The 10403-nt window shown below is 43.9% G+C and overlaps 1 long non-coding RNA gene across 1 annotated transcript; it reads left to right on the top strand.

Moving 5' to 3' along the window:
• The first annotated feature begins 1880 nt into the window (after positions 1-1880).
• On the top strand, positions 1881-4309 carry LOC308677110. Its single transcript, XR_014028422.1, has 4 exons — positions 1881-1967; positions 2091-2195; positions 2833-2930; positions 3729-4309. It is a non-coding gene; the product is annotated as an uncharacterized lncRNA (long non-coding RNA).
• Positions 4310-10403: the final 6094 nt, after the last annotated feature.

Raw genomic sequence — 10403 nt, 5'->3', positions numbered from 1 at the left:
GGAGTCAGTCCACAAATCTTCGTGTTTGTCAAGGTTGAGAAATACTGTTCACGTGGTTAGAAAGATGCCTAAGAGATTCCTACGACAAAAAACAGTGCTTTAAAGAACCTGTGTTCCTTAATGCATTAAGTAAAAAAATATTTATTTTAGTGTTCTTGAAACAAGAGACAGAGAAAGTTGTTCAAGCAGACCAATTTCTTTTACGCCGGAAAGCTGAAGGAAATGGGATGTTGCACACCTTCACCGTGTTGGAGCAGGGGGATTTTGGTGCTGCCTTGCCGAGATTCTGTCTCCTTAGAATATCTCTGGAGAGTGAAGGAATATTAGTGAGATTTCAGAGATATTTCTGCCCCACTATTCAGGCTGTCAAGCTGCCCAGTCTAGATTTCTTCAACCTTCCGATTCCAAGGAGTATTTTCTGAGGAAAGAGAAGAGGCCATCCGTTCCATTCTGCATGAAGGGAAGTCCAACCAAGAACTTTAGTGCAGTCAGATGTGTTGATGGGTACCAGTCAATATAATCCTGGGACGGCCTGAAGGACATTTGATATTCACTTCTTTTTCCTCTCTGGATCTATCTAGATCGTCCACCAGCTCCCAGCCTTTCTCCAGTCCCTCCAGAACCTCTGTATCTGGTTGGGGAGAACATTTCTCTCAGGTGCTCAGCTCCCAACAACACTGTTCAAAGCCGGAGACAATACCAAATAAGGAAAAATGAGAATGAGACCTCTATAAAGGGTCTGGATTGGCCTGAAGACAACTCCCTGGTCCTCACAGCCACGAGGGAAGATTCTGGATTATATAAATGCCGGTACCAAGAACGGAAATATGGGAGAACCATCTCTTCAGAATGGAGTCATCCTGTCTCAATAGTGGTGAGAGGTACGCATTTTCCCCCCTTCATTTTGAAAATGTGGATTCCTGTAACCGGGGCTTTATTTATTTAGAGCTTGTATATGAAAGTATTTCCCCGATGAAGTCCCAGAAAGTCTCCATGTTGTGTAGTGGGTTCTGTAGAGCAGGAAGGACGCCAGGCCAATGAGTACAACATAACAGCTCTTTATTGGTGGAAGTGACTGTACTGGGGAATGGGGGCTACCTGCACTCTTTATATAGCCAACCAATCGGATTGAACCTCTGTTTCCCGCCAAAACTGCTTCCCGCCAAAACAGTTACAGTTCAACGCTTCCTAGTGGTGACTCTTATACAAGTGCTTAAAGGTAAAGGTTCCCCCGCACATGCGTGCTAGTCGTTTCCGACTCTAGGGGCCGGTGCTCATCTCCGAGGACGTCTCCGTGGTCATGTGGCCAGCCGGCATGACTAGATGCCAAAGGCGCACAGAACGCTGTTACCTTCCCACCGTAGTGGTCCCTATTTTTCTACTTGCATTTTTACGTGCTTTCGAACTGCTGGGTTGGCAGAAGCTGGGACGAGTAACAGGCGCTCACTCTGTTACGCGGCACTCAGGATTCGACCTGCCAAACTGCCGACCTTCTGATCGACAAGCTCAGCGTCCTAACCCACTGAGCCACCGCATCCCTATACAAGTGCTTAGGTGTTCCTAAAAAGCCTAATACATAACACTCCACCCTAGAGACAGTGGAATCCAAGCACCACCAAGCTAATTCCCGTTTTTCTCTTCTCCAGATCCTCTGCCTCCCCCAGTGTTGAAGCTGCGGCTTCCCTCTGGATCCATGCAGGAAGGCAAAGTCCTGCCCATCCTGTGTTTGCCCAATGAGGGCAATAACACCAAAAGGTTCCATTTCTCATGGAAGGGTGTGGAAATTACCTCCAGCAACGAAGGTCTTCTGAGGAGCAGCAGAGACTCTGGGCCTCTTACTCTAAATACGTCAGTAGCCTTCCTATATGCCAAATGCAATGGAAGCCTGGGACTTGCTTGCAGATATGAGGAAAACATAAATGGGCGCTGGATCGTGTCTCCTTGGAGCCAGGCAGTGAATATCACAGGTGTGTCTTTTCAGAAGGTGGAGTCATCTGCTGCCTAAACGTGAAAGGAACCCTTTGCAAAAACTGATTTAACCCTCCAAAGAAATCTTGCAAAATGATACATCTCCCCCTTTTCCTTTGCAGTTCTACCAGCCCCATCTGCCCCATTAGTGGGCTATGCGGCGTTGGCTCTCCTTGTGCTCTTCCTGGGAGCCCCCCTGGTTTTCTGCTGCAGCAGGAAGAAGAACGGTAGGTGTGTGAGTCCCAAATTCAAATGTAGCGGGAACTACCCTTAATCTTGGTCAAGTGGCTAGAGAGGAACCTTCGTTGCAGAAGTGGACGAAGTGGACACTTGGAAGAGTAGAGCTCCAAGAGGTCCTTCTTCAACATAATGGAGACTACTCTGATAGGCATAGTGGTCCTTCTTGTTGCCTGTCCCACAATTTGATAGACTTTTGGCCTTGGGAATCTCAAGGGATTAGGAGGGTCTTGGCTGTTGACATAATCAACATCCCCCGGAGCCCCCACTGTATCTACCCTCAATAGTAATTGAGTTGGGATATTCCCTGTCCTGGGAGAAGGTGGCTGAACTGAGCTTATTTGGCGTTAAAGGAGAGTCTTCTCCTCCCAGCCAGAATATCAGCAGATAGCAAATCTTAGAAGGTAAGTAGGTTGGCCCTGAGTATTCCCTGGATGGGAATATCCAAGAAGCTTCTTAGCTATAGAGTGGGCACTTTTCAAAAAATAGCATGGACACTGCAGCCCAGTGAAGCTGAGCTTGAGGGTGTATCTACCTTTACTTTGTTTCTAAGATGATGGAATAACTAGGATGTGCAAGTCACGTTTGTTTATTCCTAGCTTCCTCTTTTTTGCATGGATCTGGAAGCATCAGGATGCCAGAGAAGATCTGAGCCTAAAGAGAAGAAGGAGGAAGTCAGATTAAATGATCTTGGATCTGAGGACGTAGACAGGGAAGATTTGCAGGTAACCACTTCAAGGATTCTTCCTTTTCTGGGCAGGACCGTTTGTGAAGGAATTGGGAATCCTGGCAGTTTCAGAGCTATTGCGTATCACCCCAAATTTCCCGGTAGTGAAATTCTGATGGAATAATAGGAAAACTTTCTAGAGGATTTTGAGAGAGGAACCACTTCTGGAGGGAGAGATGGATTTCCAATCACTATATCAGGAGTAGGCAACCATGGCTCTTTTATGACTCATGGACTTCAACTCCCAGAATTCCTGAGTCAGCGGACTTCAACTTCCAGCTATGCTGACTCAGGAATTCTGGGAGTTGAAGTCCATGAGTCATAAAAGAGCCAAGGTTGCCTACCCCTGCGACTAGATTATGAAAGCGGAAGCCAAAGAACCATTTTTGAAGGATACCTTCATTTACTTCCTGCCTTGAGCAGCATGGCCTAACGTCCATTTTGTCTCCAGTACTCTCTTATTCTACTAATATTTGGTTTTATTGTGAATGAATTGTTGGTTTTCAAACTAGAAAGATTGAGAGCATCTTAGATATTAGGGATTCCTTCTGGCAGGTCATAGGTAAATCAAAGTGGATGGTCATCCTGGTAGAAGTCTCTCTGGGTGACAGGAGGTAGAGGATCTGGGTTGGGCCTGGTGTGGTGTGGTTGCCATTTACACTGGATTTGTGTTGCCGAGGATTCGGAAGAGTCAACTGGTTTCCATTTGTAAACACCTTCCAAAATAAACGTTAGAAAGTCTCCTTTATGATGGATTCTGGTTGAATTTCAAGCTTGTCTTTTCCTGGCTTCCTAGAATTCAGAACTCACGTATACTTTTGTCAAGACGTCATCCACAGTGATCCCTTTGGAACCCAGGACCAAGAATCCTCTGAAGACCCAGGAAGTGGACCAAGTTGTGTACAGCGATGTCCTGGTTCAAGTAACCAGCAGAACAGCCCACTGATTACTTCTCCAAAGGCCACTTTCAGAAGACCAACCTTTTCACCACCAGGAATGGAGGACTTGCTCTGGTTCTGTTGGGGTATTTGGGAATAGACGTGGTTGAAGCCAGGGTTTCTCCACCTCAGCAACTGGAAGATGGATGGACTTTAAACTCCTAGAATTCGTGGCTGTCTGGAGAATCCTGGGAGTTGAAGTCCACCCATCTTCAAGCTGTCAAGACTGAGAAACTCGGGGCATACCTTTAGGGGTCCACCAAAATCACTCAGAATTTACAGCCTTGATCTTTTACTCTTCCTAACCAGTAGAAATATTGGCCTATTGTCCAGTTACTGACCAGGAATACCTGTCCTGCCTTCCCCTTTTTGTGCTAAATGATTCCTCCTGTCCTTGTTGAAGGAGAAATCAGTGGAGGAGATATAAATCCTGTCAAATAAATAAAAAATGCTTTTGTTGTTCTTCAGTCACCAAATTGTGTCTGACTCTTCGCAACCCCATTGACTATAGCATGCCAGGCCCACCCAAATTTTGCTCCAATTCATGTTTATTCTGTCAATGACACTATCTAATAACCTCATCCACTGCTGTCCCCTTCTCCTTTTGTCTTCCATCTTTCCCAACATCGGAGTCTTTTCCAATCAATCTTTTCTTCTCATTAGATGGCCAAACTATTTGAGCTTCAAAAAATATTATAAGAGTTTTTTAAAAAAATATAAGGGATTATGCAATTGCTGTTGTGGTTTTTCATGCCACGGTTGCTGTTCTGCCCCAAACCTGGGTCCCGTGGGGCTGGAAGATGGGTCTCCACAAGCATCCTCTTTAGACATGCAGGTCTCCCATTCACAATGTTTGCCATGTTTTCACTGGTTCAAACAGGGAATTTGTATCCCTGGTTTATCAGTGGCATTTTCATCTTCCAAATTATGCAAAGATTTATGGTTGCTGCTGGTGATTTTCTTCTCTCTGAGCTGAAGTCCATGAGTCATAAAAGAGCCGAGGTTGCCTACCCCTGCACTAGATTATGAAAGCGGAAGCCAAAGAACCATTTTTGAAGGATACCTTCATTTACTTCCTGCCTTGAGCGGCATGGCCTAACGTCCATTTTGTCTCCAGTAGTCTCTTATTTGGCTGGAGTCTCGCCCCTTTGAGGGCCATGCACTATGGACTTTGTAATACTAACAATATGGTTTCTGAACTGGTTAACTCACATGGCTTCTCTTGTATTTTAATTAGCCTTCTTGCTCTCTTCCTTTCAAATGTATTGCTAATCATGGTGGTGGCTGGAACCTCGCCCTTTTGAGGGCCATGCAGTATGGACTTTGTACTATCTGCAATATGGTTTTTGTAATACCACTGCACTGGTTACCTCACATGGGTTTTCTTGTATTTGAATTAGCCGCCTTTCTCTGCTCCTTTCAAATGTATTGCTAATTAGGCTGGTGGCTGGAACCTCATCCCTTTTAGGGCCACGCAGTATGGGCTTTGTAATACCTGCAATATGGTTTTTGTAGTACCACGGCACTGGTTAACTCACATGGGTTCTTTTGTATTTTAACTAGTCTTTCTTTCTTTCTTTCTCTCTTTCTTTCAACCATTTTGATTTGCTGAGTATTTGCCATAATCTGGGTATTCTAATTGGGGTCCAGCAAATGGAGGCAGGAGCTTCAGCCAATTTTGGCCATCACTTCAAGCTCTGAACAGGAGGAGGAGGAGGAGGAGGAGGAGGAGCCGAGCGTGGGATTCTGGGAGATGTAGGCTCCACCTAGGAGGAGGGCCTTAGAGTGCAGGACAGCAGAACTACAGGGCCCAGCATTCCAAGGGAAAAAAGGCGGGAAAAATGGACTAAGGGGAGAAAAAACCCTTGGCGCCTGAGGGGAGATGGAGAGAGAGAGAATCTTGTTCTGAGGGGGGAAAATGGCTCATGCTTTGTGGGAGATTATCTGAATCAAAGCCTCACAAATGCCGAGAGGTGTGGGGGGGTTTGGGCCAGGCAGGCCGGTCATCAGAGGAGAGGGACAGAAGGAATCGGTCATCGGCCAGAGTCTCCTTTCAGGGTGAACGCTACAAACGCAGCAGAGGAGAGCTGGGATATTATGGGATGAGAAACTCCTGGAGCTGTTTGTGGGAAGCTCAGTGATGGGAAAAGGGAACTGGAGCCACATTTGGAAACACCTGGAATGAAATATTGCACTGGGAAATGAGGGTCTTCTGGTTCTAGCCCAGTACGCTGCCTGGGGGATTCTGGGAGCGGAAGTCCACCCAAGCTGGCTGTGGGATTTTGGCAGTGGAAGTCTACCCATCTTAAAGGGGCCAAGGTTGAGAAGGAATCGGTCATCGGCCAGAGTCTCCTTTCAGGGTGAACGCTACAAACGCAGCAGAGGAGAGCTGGGATATTATTGTGAGGTGTTCTCACAATGAATCGTTAAAGAAGCTTCCAAGCAAGGGCATCAAGCAGAGATGCAATCATATTAGCTTTATTCATGATAGATCAAAGAGAAAGAAATACTTGGCATGAAAGCATTCATGCCTGCATGTAAGAGAGAAATAAAATAAAACAAGCTAGCATTACATAACTAACTAAAACAGGAGGACTAGGAGCTAGGAGTAGAGGTAGAAGCAGGGATAGAACTAGAAACTAGAAACTAGAACAAAGAGCAGCCCCTCGTGCAGAGGTATTTATGGGGGGTCTTGGTCCCTCCCTGACCATAAAACACTCTCACCAATGGGGCTGTCGTCGGGTCCGAGACCCTTGGCTCATCAGTGGAAGCAAAGAAGCCTCTTTGCCTCCATCTGATGACCCTTTTGGGGAACTGCCAATGGCTGGCACTAAATATCTAACAATTATGGGATGAGAAACTCCTGGAGCTGTTTGTGGGAAGCTCAGTGATGGGAAAAGGGAACTGGAGCGACATTTGGAAACACCTGGAATGAAATATTGCACTGGGAAATGAGGGTCTTCTGGTTCTAGCCCAGTACGCTGCCTGGGGGATTCTGTGGGATTCTGGCAGTGGAAGTCTACCCATCTTAAAGGGGCCAAGGTTGAGAAATGCTGTTTTAAACAATCCCAGCTCTCTCACTGAATCTGTGTGTTTTGTGTATGTGGTAGTCTGCGTGGCTTCCCTCCATTGCCTACCCTCTGTTGAATTGTGGCGTTGCCTCATTTCAGCTATCTGTCTGTCTGCCTGCCTGCCTGCCTATCTCTATCCTCTCTATTTCTATATCTATCTGCCTGCCTTATCTATCTATCTATCTATCTATCTATCTATCTATCTATCTATCTATCTATCTATCTATCCATCCATCCAATTTCTATGCCACACATCTGCCCTACAAGATGACTCTGGGAGGCTTGAAAGGTAATTTAAAAAATAACTGCTGCTCCACAGAATTTAAGATCTGGAGCTGAATCCGTCTGTAGCATCCCTGATGGATGCTCTTCCCACCTCTGCTAAAAGATTTCCCATGAAGGAAAATCCAGGCCTTCCCAAAGCCTTCAGTTCCTCTTAAGAAAAAAAAATTTTTTGCTGTCAACCAACCAAAATCTGGTTTCCTTGAAATTTCAGCTACGGTAATAGTTTCCTGATTTCTGGAAGTGCTCTAAACAATTTGGAAGAGCCTTGCCATCTCTTCCTGCCTCATCCTCCTCTCCAGGCTAAACTTCTGTTGCTGAAGATGGAGATTCTTTTGCCGAATTCTTTTGTTGAATGAATCACACTTTAAAGTAACAGGTCACAAATTTTGACTTTCTTTACAAGTCTAGCCCTTCGATTTGTTAAAATTGGGAATTCCAACTCTTTGTTGGTAGTTTCTTACTGTTTAATACATGCATTAGTGCACGCACGCACACACACACAGACACTCACACACAGACACACACAGACACACAAACACATGTATGCCTCAAGCAACAACATGATGAACATTTTGTTGTCAAGTAACTTAGCTTGAGACTGAACCTTTTATTACAAAACAAATACTTCGATGCACACTCTTCTTTCATTTTTCAATTTATTTTCAATGTTATATTTAACTTTGAAGAAAAAGTCAAACTATCATAATATTTGTAACACCAATATCCAAAGCTGTAATTAATACTGATAAAATATCTATTTTTCCCCTCATATCGATATTCAGTACTCCAAGGAACTTAAATAATAGAATATTAAACATCTATTATATGAACATCACCATATTGAAATAGCATAGTGTACCAAATGCATGAATGTATATATGTATGTATGTATAACTCTCTTCTCATCTATCTATCTATCTATCTATCTATCTATCTATCTATCTATCTATCTATCTATCACCTCCATGCACCATTCAACCCATCAAAAAAATGGAAGGAGCTAAGAAAGAATAAAACTTGTATCTCTGAGAAAATGAGATAGGGGTTGTTAGCTAAGAGACTCAGATAGGGGTTGTTAGCTAGTATCCAAAGCAAAATATCCCAAAGGACATTTCCCATGGCTTCAAACAAACATAGATAGGAACAGGTCAACAAGGAAGAAGCCTTGGATCTTCTGTCTCACATGAGAGTCAGAAGTGAAACTCAACAGGATGAAGGCGAGCTCCTATGAGCTGGCAAATTCAAGAGAAATTTCAGTGTGGAAAAGGGCCTCTAAACTAGACCTCATGGCAGTTGTTTGTATTAGATCTATCCAATAGACAGAAAAACGTTGTGGAAAGGTGAGACAAAAATCTTCCCAGCAGGCACCAGTCTAGACAGATCTGAGACTTGTAGAAGAGGAGGGGAGCAAAGATTTCCCCCATTTTGATGGGCTTTCTCTTCTTGCCATAAACTGAAGTACCTCATCATTTCTTCCCAGGTCATGAGCACGTCTAGGCCTAGTAAGAGACTGCACCAAGAGAGCTGTATTATTCTGCTGCAATCAGGTTTAGATACATTGGCCCCTCTTCTTCTTCTTCTTCTTCTTCTTCTTCTTCTTCTTCTTCTTCTTCTTCTTCTTCTTCTTCTTCTTCTTCTTCTTCTTCTTCTTCTTCTTCTTCTTCTTCTTCTTCTTCTTCTTCTTCTTCTTCTTCTTCTTCTTCTTCTTCTTCTTCTTCTTCTTCTTCTTCTTCTTCTTCTTCTTCTTCTTCTTCTTCTTCTTCTTCTTCTTCTTCTTCTTCTTCTTCTTCTTCTTCTTCTTCTTCTGTAAGATGGTTCTTCTGAGTGGAAATGTCCTGAACATTGCTGTAGGTGGCCTCAGAGTTCTGGGGAAACTAAGGGAAAGAGAGCGCATTTTCAAACATTTAGTTTACCGGCAGCTCAAGAACCAATGAAGGGATTTCTGCATCATTTTGCAGAATTTTTATAAATAAATAAGGTTGACCGGTCTTCTAGAAAGATTGACAAGCCCATCAGAGAAAAGAAGGATTGGCTTTTGGCATCAGACCGGACCCAGTCTGGTGTTCTGATTTTGATGGTGATGAGATACTCCTGAGAAACCCGCAAGGACATTCCTCTAAAACCTTGAGTAGAGGAATCTTTGTTGGCTTCTAAGATACTTAATTTTCTTAAATCTATCTTTCTCTGCATATTTTTCTGCAAACTTCAAGGCCATTTAATTTTATGGCCAACACATAATTTGTTAGACATAAGGAGAATTATTCTTTCCTATTTTTAAAGGAATATCCAGGGGTACTAAAATGCCTAAATTCTTTGCTTGAAACCAAGTAAATGAAGAAACGGAGAATAGATGTTGACAGAGATCAAAACAGATGGAATGAGGGGAGGTAAATCCTGCTTGAATTTTAAGATTTAAGTTCATTATCTACCAATATTACACCAATATTCCTCAGGCCCTCTAAAGCCCATCTATATCATTCTTGTTTGTAGACAGCAATAGTTGGGTGATTCCAGAGGACACTGTAAGTTATTGGAGAGGATTCCATAAACCTAGTATCACTCTCCAGTGTGATAGACCTTCCCTGCATGCTGGCTGAGGAATTTGGGGAGTTGAATTCCACAAGTCATAAAAGGGCCATAGAAGGCCCCTGCTGTAGACACTGCTGTAGCCTTGGTGGAGCAGTGGGCTAATGCCTCCTTAAGTAACACCAGCTGCCTGCAATTAGTGCAGGTTCGAGTCCCACCAGGCTCAAGGTTGACTCAGCCTTCCATCCTTCCGAGGTAGGTAAAATGAGGACCCAGATTGTTGGGGGCAATTAAGCTGACTTTGTAATAATGCCGCTTGGGGGTGTGTGTGTGTGAAAGCCCTAATAAGCAGGCATATACATAGAATGAAGGCTACTGCTAAGCTTGTAAGCCGCCCTGAGTCTTTGGAGAAGGGCGGGATATAAATGGAATTAAAAAAATAATAATAATTAAAGTCACCCATGAATTCCACCAGCTACCTTGACTGATGAGGGTGTTGCTGCTTGAGGCTCCATCACTGAAAGATGATCTCCTTTCTCTTTCTTTTCCATTAGTTGAAATTGTTCCTGTGATTGAGATGCTTCCATGGCAGCAATAAAAAGAAAAAAACACACCCATGAAACTACTTTCCACCATCCTTACATATCATCT

The sequence above is a fragment of the Vipera berus genome (genome assembly GCF_964194415.1).
Source record: "Vipera berus genome assembly, chromosome: Z".
Taxonomy (NCBI): domain Eukaryota; kingdom Metazoa; phylum Chordata; class Lepidosauria; order Squamata; family Viperidae; genus Vipera; species Vipera berus.
Note: the sequence above shows the minus strand (reverse complement) of the source record. Positions and strands in the feature narration are given on the sequence as shown.